The sequence below is a fragment of the Microcebus murinus genome, chromosome 3, assembly GCF_040939455.1.
Source record: "Microcebus murinus isolate Inina chromosome 3, M.murinus_Inina_mat1.0, whole genome shotgun sequence".
Classification (NCBI taxonomy): domain Eukaryota; kingdom Metazoa; phylum Chordata; class Mammalia; order Primates; family Cheirogaleidae; genus Microcebus; species Microcebus murinus.
Window position 1 is genome coordinate 6,563,548 of NC_134106.1, and position 14,789 is coordinate 6,578,336.

Here is a 14,789-nt window from a genome sequence, read left to right on the forward strand (position 1 = left end):
CAAGAGGTTGCTGTGAGCTAGGCTGATGTCACTGCACTCTATCCATGGCAACAGAGTGAGACTCTGTCTCCAAACAACAACAACAACAACAAAAAACAAAAACATTGCAGAAGGAAAAGGAAAGGAGTAAGAGAGAAGAAGCCCAAACCTAGACGACTGTCTGCAGGGGCTCTTTACTCAGAGGGGAGCTGGGACTGAAATCTGTCCTGAGCATGGAAAACTTGGACCAGCACAGCAGCCAGTCAGCACCGTCCTAAGCTGAGAGGTTCTGCTGGGTGACTGGTCCCCTTGGAGGGTGACCGTGGGGCATGGAGGGAGGCGGGATGAGGGTGGGGTGGCAAGTTAGACTGTCGCCTTATCTCCTGGGCCTTCCCTTGGTGCAGAGAAAACAATTTCCCTCTTCACAGGGTGGGGAGAATTAATTAATAGCTGTAAAGACCTTTACGGGCCTTGTCGAAAGGTGCTCTACTTAGCCAGGTTTCAGCCGCCACTCGTTTCTATCTTGGCACAGCGTCTCCGCCCTGGAAGATGCCAAGCGCGATTGCTCCATGTGCTGTTGTCGGGAAGAGCCGTCACCGGAGCGTCTGGCTTGCGCAGTACCTATCTGCATGTCCGTCTCTGCCCAGCACCCCAGACCCCTGCAGGGAGATGGCATCTGTGCGGGGAGGCTGTGGCCCCACCCGGGCCCAGCCCAGCTCCACCCCAGGAGGAGGCAGCTGCCTGGGAGGTGTCATTTGACAAGCTCCGGAACAGCCTCCCACATCCAAAAACAGCTCTCCCATACCTTGTCGTGGGGGCCAGAAATTACACCGCTAAAAATCCACTCATTTGGGTTTGGGTTGCTTTTCTGAAAGATCTAGGCTGTGGGAATGGGAGGAGCACAAGCCCCGGAGTCAGAAAACCTAGTTCTGAGTTTTCTCCCTTGGTTTGCTGCTGGCTCTGCCCCCACTGGCCTGGTGACCCGGATAAACCCATTCTCTCTCTTCCTTGCTTTTTTCCCATCTAAAACGGCAAGGCTAATGCCTGTCTCGCAGCGCTGCCGTGAGGATCAGATGAGATAATGGATGTGAAAGCTAAGTGTCGCAGAAATGTAAGGAGCATTATTATTCCTAAAATGCTAGTCGGCCGGGCCAGATAATCCCTGGCAGGGATTAGCTGAAGGCTCACCAGGCCCAGGCGGGCACCTGGGGTGGACGGAACAGAAGGGGGGGGACAGTGGGCAGACACCCCAGGAAAGGAAAGGGGAAGGACCCTCACCGCTGGCATAAGTATGAACGTTTTGGTGGGGGAGGGGCTCGAGGCCTTTCCCCTCTGCCTGGACAACCGTTGCACTTACAGGGAAAGTGCCACCCAGGACATTCAGGACGAGGAGTGACAGCTGGTGGACACCCACTCAGTTAAAGAACCAATAAGAAAAATAACTGAATGTGGCTGGGTCTACGCAGACAATCACTCAGGTAATTTAGACAAAGAGGCCCAGTTTTGGCACAAGTAGCCCATAGACGTCAGACCAGAGTAATTACTTTTTTTGTCAGAATTTCCTGGATAATTTCCTGCCTTTGTTTGGCTGAAAGAACCTGGCCTTGCCCGGGGAGCCTGCTTGCCAAACGCGGTTGGGCCCTTAGAGATGAAAGACACGGAGTGCACTATTTTCCATAAACACGTTGGCACATGCATTCGTTATTGCAAGGGAGGAAGTCGGCCCCTGGCTCCACCTGGGAGGCGGCGGGGAAAAGAGAGGACAGATCCTTGCAGGACCACTTTTAGTGCTGCTCACCGGGACGTGCTGGGATTCAGGCTCTGTCCTGGGCATTTTGCATTAAAAATCTCATTTAATTTTCACAACAGGCATGTGAGGCAGAATTCAGGAATGGAAAGAACTTGGGTTTAGGAGCCAGACGTTGGTGGATTTGATTCCGTACTCTGCCGTTTCCTGGGTGAACTGGGCAGGCTGCTTACTTGTCAGAGCCTCAGTTTTCTCATCTGTTAAGTGGAAATAATGGTGGCCTTGGCGTGTTGTGAGAGGTCACTGCGCAGCGGCTGAGGTCCCCTAGCTTCACTCGAGAGCAGTAGGAGCACCTCCACGCTGACCGGCTGGGACCCGTCCTCACTGCAGGAAGAGCGAGGGGCCCACAGAGAAGGAATGTCAGAGGCCACAGCAATGAACTCAAACAGGAATGGCACAGACTGGGGACCAGCAAGGAACCTGGTGACGAGAAAACAACGGGAAGATCAGATGAGATAAGGGACTGGAGTATGCTTTGAAATGCCAATGCCTATGTAAAGGGGACAGCTCCTTGCTTCTGCAATAACAGAATCCTGGAACGACAGTTAGGGGGGTTCCTGTTTAGGCTTCTCTGGGTTGTAGCCAGGAGGAAGGAAAACAAAGGCCGAGGCAGAATCCCGGTCAGTGACACACGCGGAGGACTATGGTTTTAGAAGAGCCAACTCTGGAACCGTCCCCTCCTCCTCTCCCCACCTGTTCTCAGGACCCGAGGCCGCAGGGAAGCAGCTCCCTTGCCCCAGCAGATGCAGATGCACTTGACAAAGAGCCTCCAGTTAACCAGAGCAGTGGCATGGCGGGGCTCGGGCATCCTGGCCTGGTCCTCCCTTGCCTTGGGCCTCTGTCTTCCTTCTGAGGGCCAGAGCCCTGCCCAGGCAGGCTTTAATAAGAAGGAGAGCCCCTGCACCCCTGCCCCAGACCCCAAGCCCGGCACCAGGCAGGCCACCACAGCCCAGCCTGTCTGGCCTGCCACATGGCATGTGGGTCGTCTTGGCACAGGTGAGGTGCCACAGACTGGAACTCGCTGGAAGATTCCCCCATGCTCCTGGCTCAGCGCTTCCAATGTGCTGAGTCTAACGTCCCTCGCTGCCTCTGAAGATGGTCCTGTGACCCGAACAGGCTAATAACGAGCTGGTGATTCGATCCCCTCCAGACAGAAGGCGAAGGCTGTGCCTCCTGGGCAAACATCAGCTGACCCCGGAGGCCCGGCTCCCAGCCCGCTGGGAGAAGTCACACGGTCACACTTCTCCAAACAACTGCTGCTGCAAGGCCTTCAGAGAGCAGCTCATTAGGTTCTCACCTGGCCAACTCCGACCTGCAGTCACGAGCTCGTGGCCCGGCTTCCTATTCCCAGTCCCTCTGGGGCTCTGCTGCCTCCCTCGAAGGTGACATTTGAGTTCCTTGATCAGCATAAACAAGAATTCTACTTTCTTCAAATAACTCCAATCGATAGAAAGATCCACTGTGTACAATGCACTGTGCCTGCACCTGATGGTAGAGTCAGGAAAGAAACGTTACGTGCCCTGACGTTTAGGAGTTAAGAACCTACTGGGCAGGTGGTGGAAGACGTCACAGTTAAGTGGCCACCAAAACAGCGATCGGAAGGCCGGGCGCTGTGGCTCACGCCTGTAATCCTAGCTCTTGGGAGGCCGAGGCGGGCAGATTGCTCAAGGTCAGGAGTTCAAAACCAGCCTGAGCAAGAGCGAGACCCTGTCTCTACTATAAATACAAAGAAATTAATTGGCCAACTGATATATATATAAAAAATTAGCCGGGCATGGTGGCGCATGCCTGTAGTCCCAGCTACTCGGGAGGCTGAGGCAGAAGGATCACTCGAGCCCAGGAGTTTGAGGTTGCTGTGAGCTAGCCTGACGCCACGGCACTCACTCTAGCCTGGACAACAAAGCGAGACTCTGTCTCAAAAAAAAAAAAAAAACAGCGATCGGGACATGCATGGGGTCAGGGAGGGCTTCCTGGGCGAAGTCGTCCATGAGCTGGGCCTTGAGGGGCAGGTGAACAGGAAATGCAACGGGGCACAGGGAGCTGCCATTTCACCCCGCTCCACGGCACAAATTTCAATCTGACGATGCCGGGTGCACGGAAGATGTGGATCCGTGGGTTGTCTTTACCGGTTGGCCGTGGGAGTATAAATTAGCCACTCTGGAAAACCGGTGAGCAGCTCCCGGAGGAACACCCACATACCCCGCGACCTGCGTTTGCAGTATGCATGTTAGAAAAACTTTCAGGCAAAAATCTTCACAGCAAGACCGTTCAAGTGCCCAAGACCGGAGGAGTGGATAAACCCACGGAGGCACATCCACACACGGGACGTCGCACAGCAGTCCAGACAAACGAACTGCAGCCACACAGAACAGCTCGGGCGATGCTTATCGACTTACTAGTAATCGAGAAAAGGAACTCCCGAAAGATTACACACAGCGCCACACCCTCTTAAAGAAGGTAACGAGAGATAAAATTTAATGTGTGCATTTTAGGAGCACGCAGAATGGTGGGAGGACAGAAAAGGAAGATGAGGACATCACAAACTTACGTTTTCTTTGCCCAGACCTTTTAATTTAACCCTGACTTACAAGGGTGTTCAGGGAGAGACTCGTGCTAGAAATCCCAAAGGTGGTTGAAGAATCCCACAGCAGGCCTGTCCCCAGGCCGGGCCTGAGGAGGTGGCAGGACAGTGTCCCCTTTGCCCAGCACGGTGACAGGCCATGGGGACGTAGTGGTAAGGGTGGAGCTTCCAGAACTCCAGGGAAGGCGAGAGCAGAGGGGAACGCTCACGGAGCACGGAGAGGGGCACGGGGGCGGGGAGAGGGGCACGGGGGCCGGGGGGGGCAGGGGTAGGCTGAGCTGTTCTGCCAGCTCCCAGCCGCCCTCGCAGTCAGGGCCAGGAGGCCGAGGCTGGGGCTGCAGGGACCGCGACTGAGACCCACGGGGTGGAGTGTGTCGCTGCCCGCCGTGGGCACGCGCAGCCCAGCCCAGCACATGCACAGCCCCTCACACGAAGCACACGCCCACCCCTGTGGCCCGGCCGCCTGGAGAGTTGCCTGGGACCTAACCGCAACCCCAAGGACGGGGGCGGGGGCTGGAGGCAGTGGTGGGGAGCACAGGGAAGAGGCCTGATCTGTTCGAGGTCGGCCTCCTGCCACCTGATGTTGTGGGGACCGGGTAGGCACCGAGACCAGCCCCAGAAAAGTAAAGAAAAGCAGCACGATGGCAACGTGCGGTGGCTCTGGGGGCAGGCGGCCTGAGTCAGCACACCGGCTGCTCCTCCACTTAGGAGCAGGGCGAGCTCGGGCAAGCCCCTTGATTTCTCTGTGCCTCAATTTCCTTGTCCACAAAATGGCATCACGTAGGAGCAGCTGGTGTAGATTAAGTGGGTACGCACGAGAGCTAGTGGGAATGACACCTGGCGAAGAGCGAGTGCCCCCCCCCCCAGGTGTCAGCACTGTTCTTTCATCTGTGCGATTGGTATTTCTTGTCCCCTAGAGTTTGAGGACAAAGATGTGCACCAGCTACTCTGTGCTCCCCCGTCTCTGCTGCTCCTCCCAGCCGGGCGGGTGCTGCTGCCCTGGGAGCGGGTGTCAGTGCCCACAATGCTGCCAGCCTTCCTCCTGGGTCACATCCCTCCCATTCACACCCGGAGGAGTCTCTACCACCCAGCCCAGAACCCTGAGTCACCAAGCACCCTCTCCACCCCTACAAGCCCTATAAACATATATAAATGGCCCGCCCAGCCCCGCCGCTGTCTCACACTTCATCTGGGCTCAGCTCCAAGCCTCTCCCCCATCCTGTTCCCCAGCCTCCCTCCAGCTCAGCCTCTGGGCTCCAGGCTGCTCAGCTTGTCACCAACCTTAAAAAGAAAATTTCCCTTAACCCTCCATAGTTAACATCCTGTCCTTCCTTCTCTGCTTGTTCAAACCTCTTAAAGAGAAGTCTACGCTCCTGGTCTCTCCTGGAGTTTCTCGCATTTGCTACTCGGTTGCAGTCTGAATTGTGCTATACCCACCCCCCAGCTCCCTGAGACAGTCCCTTGTCCCATCAGAATGTGGCTGTCAGCGTGTGTCTCTCCAGCCCTCTCTGCCACGGTCGGGCCTATAGATAACTCCTCCTTCTCAAAGCTCAGGAGTCCACCGGTGTCCATGGTCCCTTGTTTCCTCCTACCCTGGGACCAAAGTTTCCTCTAGGACTCCTTTCATTTGCCCCCTAAATGAAGAGTCTGTCTCTGGCCCCATCTTCTTCCCCTTTACTCACTCTCCTGGGATAATTCAACTATTGACTAATTCAATATTTGCTCCAAATATTTGCTGATGACATCTGTTCTCATGTCCACCTCCCTTTCAGAGGTCACCATGTGGGTGCCCCACAGTCACCTGAAGCTCACTTGTCAAAAATAGAACTCATGGTCGTTCCCCAAAGCACACATCTCCTCTCCTATTTAATGTTTCTTTACTTGGAAGGCCTCCATCCTCCCAGCCAATGTAGGATTCACCCTTGGTTCCTTCTTCACTGGCGCTATCACCAAGTCCTGCTGATTTTATTTCCAAAATATGTCTTCTCTCCATTCCTACCATTACCCTAGTTGGGGCCTTAACATCTCTGGCTACCCAGTGTCTGCAGCTTGGTACCCTCCTCAAACTCACCCTGTCCTCCAGAGCCAGAATGTTCTTCCTACAGCCCAGGCTGTCCTGCTCCCACTCCGCCTGGGAGAAACGTGAGCTTCTGCACCCAAACGTACAGGCCCAGCAGTCCCCCATCCCCTCACCGCACCCTACTTCCTGCCCTGCCTTCCCCAGGTGGAACAGCCCCTCCCCCCACACACCCCACCCGCCCCTTTCTCCTCTCCTTGCCTGGACTGGGGCTGTGCCCTTGGGCTGCTCCCTGCACTTGCCCACCCCCGTACCCAGACCCCGCAGCTCACCCTCAGGGCCCTGGCCCAGGCCTCACCTCCTCCAGGGCACACTTCATGGCTCTCCAGGTGGGTTGGGTCCCCCACCTGATCCCCAGATGAACCCCCCTCACTGTACTTTCCACGCCGTGTTTCCGTCGCCGGTCTGTCTGCCCACTGCCCTCAACAGACGTGGTCAGGAGCTGGTCTTCCAGACTGAGGCCCCACAAGACCCAGCGCAGCCAGCGTTTGCTGGATACATGAATGAAAGGCCTTGTGAGCCTCTTCCCGCTCTGAGCTCACTTATTTGTCTGTTGACTTTAGAAACTGCTAAACTTTTGAACTGGAAGCAGGAGAGAAGTAAAGATGGAGAAAGAATGAAGCCTGAGCGGGGATCCACGCTGTGGGAGTCTCAGCGCTGTTCCAAGCAGGTCTGGTGGACCAAGAGCTCCTCCAAGGTGGTCCGTGGGCAAGTCAGGCCTTGCTCAGAGGTGGAAACAGCGAGCTGAAAACCAAGTTCACCTACTGAGCCTCCCGTACAACTGTAGGAAACAGGTTTCCATTCTCTCGGCTTCTATTTCCCATATAGAAAATGAAGGTAGCATTTCCATTGTGTGATTTATTTATTGAATAAGTACTTCACATACTGATGTGGCTGCATATCTCACACTGTAAATGGCAGTTCAGCTCCAATGTGTCAAAAAGCAAAACAGAAAGCATGCAAAAAAAAAGAAGAAAACAGAACTGCATATTTATTCTAGCAGTGGAGCAAAGATAAATTTCTGGCTCTTGAAAAATTGAGCCTGTCATCAGACAAAATAGATGGGTGTGAATAAGTAAATCATGCAATGGAATATATATTTAAAAGAAAACAATATAACTGCAAACAACTCACTGCCAAAATAATTAAAATTGGTAGAGATGCATAGTGCACAGGTTGAGATGCCCCTCCAGGAAGCGAGCAAAAGACAGTCCAGGTGGTCTGCTCAGGGGCCCTTGTCACAGCCCCAGGGAGCCGTGGCGGGGCCTGGAGAGAGGCCCAGCCTCAGCGATGAGTCATAGTCCACACATCCAGCTTGCTTCATGAGCCTGCATCTGTCCCTTCATATGTAAAATGGATATAATTATACCTACTTTGCAGGATTCTTATGAGGACAAATTAGGGGGCCTGTCACCATAGTGAGCATTCAAGAAATGGGAATTATTACCATCATCACAGGGGAAAATGCACAGCATCACTGGCAATTAAAGATGTGGAAACGGTGACAATTTAAAGGTAACATGACTAGCTATTAAAGTAGGAAAAGATATTCAAGTTCACAAAAAGACTCAAACAAATATATTAATAGCCAGTTTATCTACACAAATACTGGAAAGAGCCCAGATGTCCATTAGCGGATAAACACATTGTGGCACATCCGTGTAATGGAATACTTCCCGGCAATAAAAAGAATGACCCGCTGATACATGCAATGACGTGGATGAATTGCAAGATCACCGTGCAGAATAGAAGAAGCTTCACACGAAAGATCTCACACGGTGTCATTCTATTTGCGTGAAATTCTGGAGCAGAGAAAACTAATCTATGGTAGAAAAAAATCGAGGTAGTGATTGCCCCAGATGGGGCCAGGGACTGACTAGGAGAGGGCACAGGGGGATCTCCAGGGGTGGCAGGAACATTCTCTATCTTGCTGGGGCTTTGTGTGTGCGTTTGCCAAAGCTCGGCGAAGCTGTACTCGAGACACGTGCACTTCACTAGGTGTGAAATTTACCGCTCAAGCAAAAACTAGAAACCATACTGAACTCTAGTTAATGGTGCAGTATTTGGGGGAAGTGTACCTGTTCTGCAATTTACTTTAAAATATATAAAAAGTAAGAGGAGTTACTGGATGGTAGACAGGTGGATATGTGATAAAGCAAAGATGGTGAAATAGCAAGGGTAGAATGCAGGTGGTGAGTGCTCACTATAAAATTAGTTCAACTCTTCTGCATGTTTGAAATTTCACAAATATTAGGACAAAAAAATTACTGTGTGTAGGACACTGGTGGAATGGTAAATTCATACTGTGTGGCGGCCCTGAAAACACTGTGTTGATCTTTCTGTACACATTCATACACATTCATGCCACGTGTATGTGTTTTGACCCAGTAATTCCCCTTTGGATGCTACCCCCCAAAACTGTAGGGCAGAGCTCTGCAGGAAGACAGGCATGGGGCTGAGGTGAAAGTAGATGACCAGAAGCTGAAACTGAGCAAGAATGAGCGACAGAGACGCTGGAAGGCTGAGAAGCAGGTGGCAGAGAAGGAGCCGAGCAGAAAGAGCCCAGTGAGAAGCGGGTAAGCCAGGCTACGGGGCCACCCACCCGCCACTGCCAACTCTGGGGGTTCCCCAGGGGAGAGCCCGAACCAAAATGATACCATAAGATCCGCAGTCCAGCCGCCTCCAGCAAAAGGCTGGCAGAAGACTGGAACCCACACAAGTTCCACAGCGACATCTCACTCGCCTCATCCACCTGCAGTCACCTGCAGCCTGGGGACCACCCGACTGACGTCGCCTCAAGTGGCAGGTAGATCCTGGGGGAACGCTCCTCCTCTGTGACCTTTGAGGAGAAGGGGTCAAGTTGCAGGTCATGGCCAATCCCAGGAATCAGAAGAAGAATGTGTTCATATCGGTAACAAATGGCCGCGGGAGACATAGCTGGAGTTCAGGAGAATCCCGGGAAACCAAGGAGGGTGAGCTGCACATCACGCCCCACAGGGTCACACTGCTGTCTTCCGCCGGCATAAGCTACTCGTCCTCACTTCAGCCTCGAGGATACCAGGTCACTCACTCATGAGCTCTTTACATCTTAAAGATATTAACTCCTGAAAACACACACATGTATACTAGAAGAAAAGGTAAAAAGACGGTCAGAGAATATTGGTAGAATAGACAGCAACTTCAATGTGCACATTAGCTTCACACTTAGCGTTTTTAAAATTTTATTGATGCATGGTAGATGTACATAGTTTTGAGGTACATGTAATAATTAAACATGCATATAATTTGCAAGGATCAAATCAGTGTACTTGGGATATCCATCACCTTAAATATTTTTCTTTTCTTAATGCTAGATACATTCAAATTATTCTCTTCTAGCTATTTTGAAATGTGCAATAGATCATTGCAAACTGTAATCACCCTACTGATCTACTTAACACTAGGTCTTGTTTCTTCTATCAAACAAGACCATATATTTGTATCCATTAACCAACTTCTCTTTGTCCTCCCCTCCCTCCCACCTTCTTGGCCTCTGGTAAACACCAATCTACTGTCTATCTTCATGAGATCTAGTTTTTTTAGCTCCCACATATGAGTGAGAACATGCGATATTTGTCTTTCTGTGCTTGGCTTATTTCACTTAACATAATCACCTCCAGTTCCATCCATGTTGCTGCAAATGACAGGATTTCATTCTTTTTTGTGGCTGAATAATATTCCATTGTGTATATATACCACATTTTCCATTAAAGTGAAAAATAAATCCAACTTAGGTTGATTTGAAGTCAATATGATCCTTCCACATTGTGGCTACTGTGAATAGTGCTGTAATAAAAATGGGAGTGCAGATATCTTTTTGATATATTGTTTCTTTTCTTTTGGATATATACCCAGTAATGGAATTGCTGGATCATATGGTAGTTCTATTTTTAGTTTTTTTATTAACCACCACACTTTTTTCCATAGTGGCTGTACTAATTTACATTCCCAACAGTGTATGAGGGTTCCCCTTTCTCCACATCTTCCCAGCATCTGTTATTGCCTGTTTTGTTTTTTTTTGATAAAAGCTATTTTAACTGGGGTGAGATGATATCTCACTGTTGTTTTTTTTTTTTTTTTTTTTTTTTGAGACAGAGTCTCGCTTTGTTGTCCAGGCTAGAGTGAGTGCCGTGGCGTCAGCCTAGCTCACAGCAACCTCAAACTCCTGGGCTCCAGTGATCCTTCTGCCTCAGCCTCCCGAGTAGCTGGGACTACAGGCATGCGCCACTATGCCCGGCTAATTTTTTTTTTATATATATATCAGTTGGCCAATTAATTTCTTTCTATTTATAGTAGAGACGGGGTCTCGCTCTTGCTCAGGCTGGTTTCGAACTCCTGACCTTGAGCAATCCGCCCGCCTCGGCCTCCCAAGAGCTAGGATTACAGGCGTGAGCCACAGCGCCCGGCCCTCACTGTTGTTTTGATTTGCATTTCTCTGATGATTAGTGAGTGATGTTGAACATTTTTCATACACCTGTTGGCCATTTGTGTGTCTTCTTTTGAGAAATGCGAATCTAGATCTTTTGCCTATTTTTAATCAGATTGATTATTTTATTGCTAGTGAGTTGTTTGAACTCCTTATATATTCTGGTTATTAATCCCTATCAGATGGGGAGTTTGCAAATATTTTCTTCCATTCTGTGGGTTTTCTCTTCATTTTTTTTTTTTTTTTTTTTTGAGACAGAGTCTCACTTTGTTGCCCAGGCTAGAGTGAGTGCCGTGGCGTCAGCCTAGCTCACAGCAACCTCAAACTCCTGGGCTCAAGTGATCCTACTGCCTCAGCCTCCCGAGTAGCTGGGACTACAGGCACGTGCCACCATGCCCGGCTAATTTATATATATATATATATGTATATATATATATATATATATATATATATATATATATATATATATTAGTTGGCCAATTAATTTCTTTCTATTTTTTATAGTAGAGACGGGGTCTCGCTCAGGCTGGTTTTGAACTCCTGACCTTGAGCAATCCGCCCGCCTCGGCCTCCCAGAGTGCTAGGATTACAAGCGTGAGCCACCGCGCCCGGCCTTCATTTTGTTGATTGTTTCCTTTGCTGTGCAAAAGCTGTTTAGCTTCATGGGATCCCATTTGCCTATTTTTGCTTTGGTTGCCTGTGCTTTTAGGCTCTTACTTAAAAAAATCTTTGCCCAGACCAATGTCCTAGAGTGTTTCCCCAGTGTTTTCTTCTAGTAGTTTCAGAGTGTCGGTTCTTGGACACAGGGTTTTTTTAATGCAGTTGCCAACTGGTGACTCAGGGATCCAGACTCTGCTATCTCATCTCCAGTGTGTGACCTCCTTGCTCACAATGGAGGGAGAAGAAAGACACAGGTGGTCACTCAGGGGGATAATGACCAGGCCTGTAAGTGGCATGCTTCACTTCCATTTATATTCTATTGGCAGAACCCAGTCAAATTGTCCTAATTTAACTGCAAAAAAAAAAGGGGGCTGATCTTCTTGTGTGCAAGAGAAGAAAAAAAGGATCTTATTTTACTCTTAGCCCAGGCCCAGATGCAAAGCATCTCACCACTCCCGCTGCTGACTTTGAAGTCTCACGGTACATTTAGAGAGAGCCATCGGTGCAAGTAAAATGTAAATGTTCAATGATTAAGACCTGAAACCAGGGAGGTCAGTCTAAACAACCCGTCCCAGATACCAAGCCGTGTGTCCCCACCCTCTCAGGAATGAAGACAGACGCGTGCGTAGGCAGCGGGGGACAGCTTGCTCCAGATCATCACACAGCCTTCTTCTAGAGCGTTAGGACCGGCAAGGGGTCTTCAAAACCACTTCATTCTACTCCCTCATTTCACCAATGAAAAGAAGCTATGAATCGAAGTTTGTGCGACTTTCCTATGTTCACACAGTGAAAAAGCAGCAGCGCGCCAGGACTAAAGCCCACACCTATGGACCCTTGGACTCCTGACTCCTCCAGTCTCAGATCTGTTTGCGTCTTATGCATCTTTCCAGTACATTCCTTTCTCTGCACCAGCCAGAGAGGCAGGCCTAGAACACGGGCCAGCATGCACTGGTGACGTGGGTGAATATTTGTAAAATAGCTGAATGTGGCTCGGACACGCAGTAAAACTTCCGAAAACTCATCAAGTTCAAATTCAGAGTCCCTTCGAGATGCATGAGTTTAAGGAGACGTAGTGGAAGGGTCATTTGTGGAAAAGACGCATCCAGTGGAAAAGCAGACTAGGCCTCCTCGCACTCTGCATTCTGCCCGCAGGTCAGCCGAGACCGACAGACTCGAGTCAGGCCTGTTTCAAGCAGGTCCCAGCCTCCGTCACCAGGAAGCAGTTACCATTTGTCAACTGTTGATTACCTGTGCCTTACAGGCACTTAGTGCTCATCTGATGCGCTGGGCAATCCCACCAGGTAATAATCATTATCCTCGTTTGACAAATACAGAGGACGAGGCTCAGAGAGGGGTGAGTGACCTGCCGAAGATCGTGCACCTAATGGGCGACCAATCCAGGGCTTGCATGAAGTCTGTCCAGTGTCACAGCTTTCCCCTTTCCACTCTGCCAAGCTGCATGTGAAGAATCCAAATGATTTTGGCCAAATTAGGGTCACTCCTAAGGAGCCAGATGATGTCTGTCATCCCAAAACGACGCGGCAGATGGCGAAAGATGGAGTCGTTACACTTTCTTGGCTCTCCAGGTGAGAGCTCCGGTAGCAGCTCCCCGCTCCGTAGATCTGGGGGCCGTCCTAGGCTGCTGTGGGAAGAGGAAAGCAGTCCTGGCCGCTGACTCATGGGTGGCAGGCTTCCACAGCCACTCTCAAGTCCAGCGGTGCCAGCCTGGGGCCTGAGCCCGAGTTGAACCCTCTCACCTGAATCTTCCGCCAGCTCAGCAAAAAGAAACTGGGAGAAGAGAGGGCAAGAGGCTGGCGGCCCAGCACTCCTCTCCTCGAGAGTGCCTTTCTGTTGGTAGCAGCCTCTCTCTCCACCCTCGCTCCAGCCGGACACACAGAAGGACACACACCTGTCCCCCGCACATGCAAGGGCCCACACGCACGTGCGCGCGCACACGCTGCGCTGCTCCTCCCGGGCCTGCCTTACAGAGGAGAAACCCGAGCCCGGGCAGATCGATAGTTTCTCCGCATCCTCCACGACGATCCTCCGGAGGCCACATTTGGCCCCTAGAAAACAATCGCATGAAAATGACTGATAAATGAAAACACACGTCCACACAAAAACCTGCACAAGAACGTTCACAGCAGCATGATTCGTAACAGTCCCAAAGTGGAGACAACCCGAGTGCCCATCAAACGATGAACGCGCCAAAAAACGTGGTCTGTCCACGGAACGGAGTATGATTCAGCCTTGAAAAGCAATGAAGACCTGACACAGGCCGCACCCCGGGTGAACCTTGAGAATATTCTGCTGAGTGAGAGAAGCCAGACACAAAAGGCCAGGTACCGTGAGACTCACTTACATGACGGGCCCAGAACAGGCAAATCCATAGAGACGAGAAGTTGATTAGTAGCTGCGTAGTGAGGGGTATGGGGTGTCGCTGCTATAGGGTGTGAGCTTTCTTTTTGGGGAGGATGAAAATATTTTAAAACTAATTGTGGTAATGGTTGCACAATTCTAAATACAGTAAGAACCATTAAATCGCACATTTTAAGTGGATTAATTGTATGGTATGTGAATTATATCTCAGTCAAGCCATTACCCAAATAAGTAAGCAAATTATAAAGTTCCCTAGACTCTCCAAGGAAGTTGCACAGCTGCCTGGAGTCTTGCTAGCACGTTTCACTTTAAGAAGCTTCGGGAAACATGAGAAGCTAAAACGCAAGAAACCGGCTATCTCAGGCAATCTTGCTGAGTGAGCCGCAGTGAACGCCCACAGAAAGCCCGTCTCAGGGAATACACTGAACACAAGGCAGGCCCAGCATGGGTGCCAGGACCCACCGCAGGTCCCAAACAGCCCTGGGTTCCAGCCTGACTCTGCCACCTCCCCGCTGTGAAACGGGAGCAGGTCCCCTGAGACAGAGCCTCACCTGTAACGTGGCAGTGGTAATGATAGGGCTATGGTGTGACTTAAATTAACACTTGCACGCAGTGTGCATTCCAAAGGTGGTTGTTAGCATGATAATCATGACACCACCCGAAGGCACGACCTAGATAGTTAAAACTTGGCGGACACGAGGGCAGCGCCTGTGTGTTCTCCTAAGACCTTCGTTTCGGTGTTCCAGGCATCCACGGGGAAGGTTTCCCAGGGCACATCCCAAAGTGCGCAGGCCCCGTCTCCTCTTGTAGGAAGCCCCAGAGCAGCGGAGTCCAGACGGCA

General features: G+C 50.8%; 1 long non-coding RNA gene across 1 annotated transcript; it reads right to left on the reverse strand.

Annotated features, from left to right (window-relative positions):
• Positions 1-1,850: 1,850 nt before the first annotated feature.
• LOC142869948 (uncharacterized) lies at positions 1,851-5,712 on the reverse strand. Its single transcript, XR_012918470.1, has 3 exons — positions 5,550-5,712; positions 3,084-3,271; positions 1,851-2,206 (listed from the first exon to the last, which is right to left on the reverse strand). It is a non-coding gene; the product is annotated as an uncharacterized LOC142869948 (long non-coding RNA).
• Between the last annotated feature and the right edge of the window lie 9,077 nt (positions 5,713-14,789).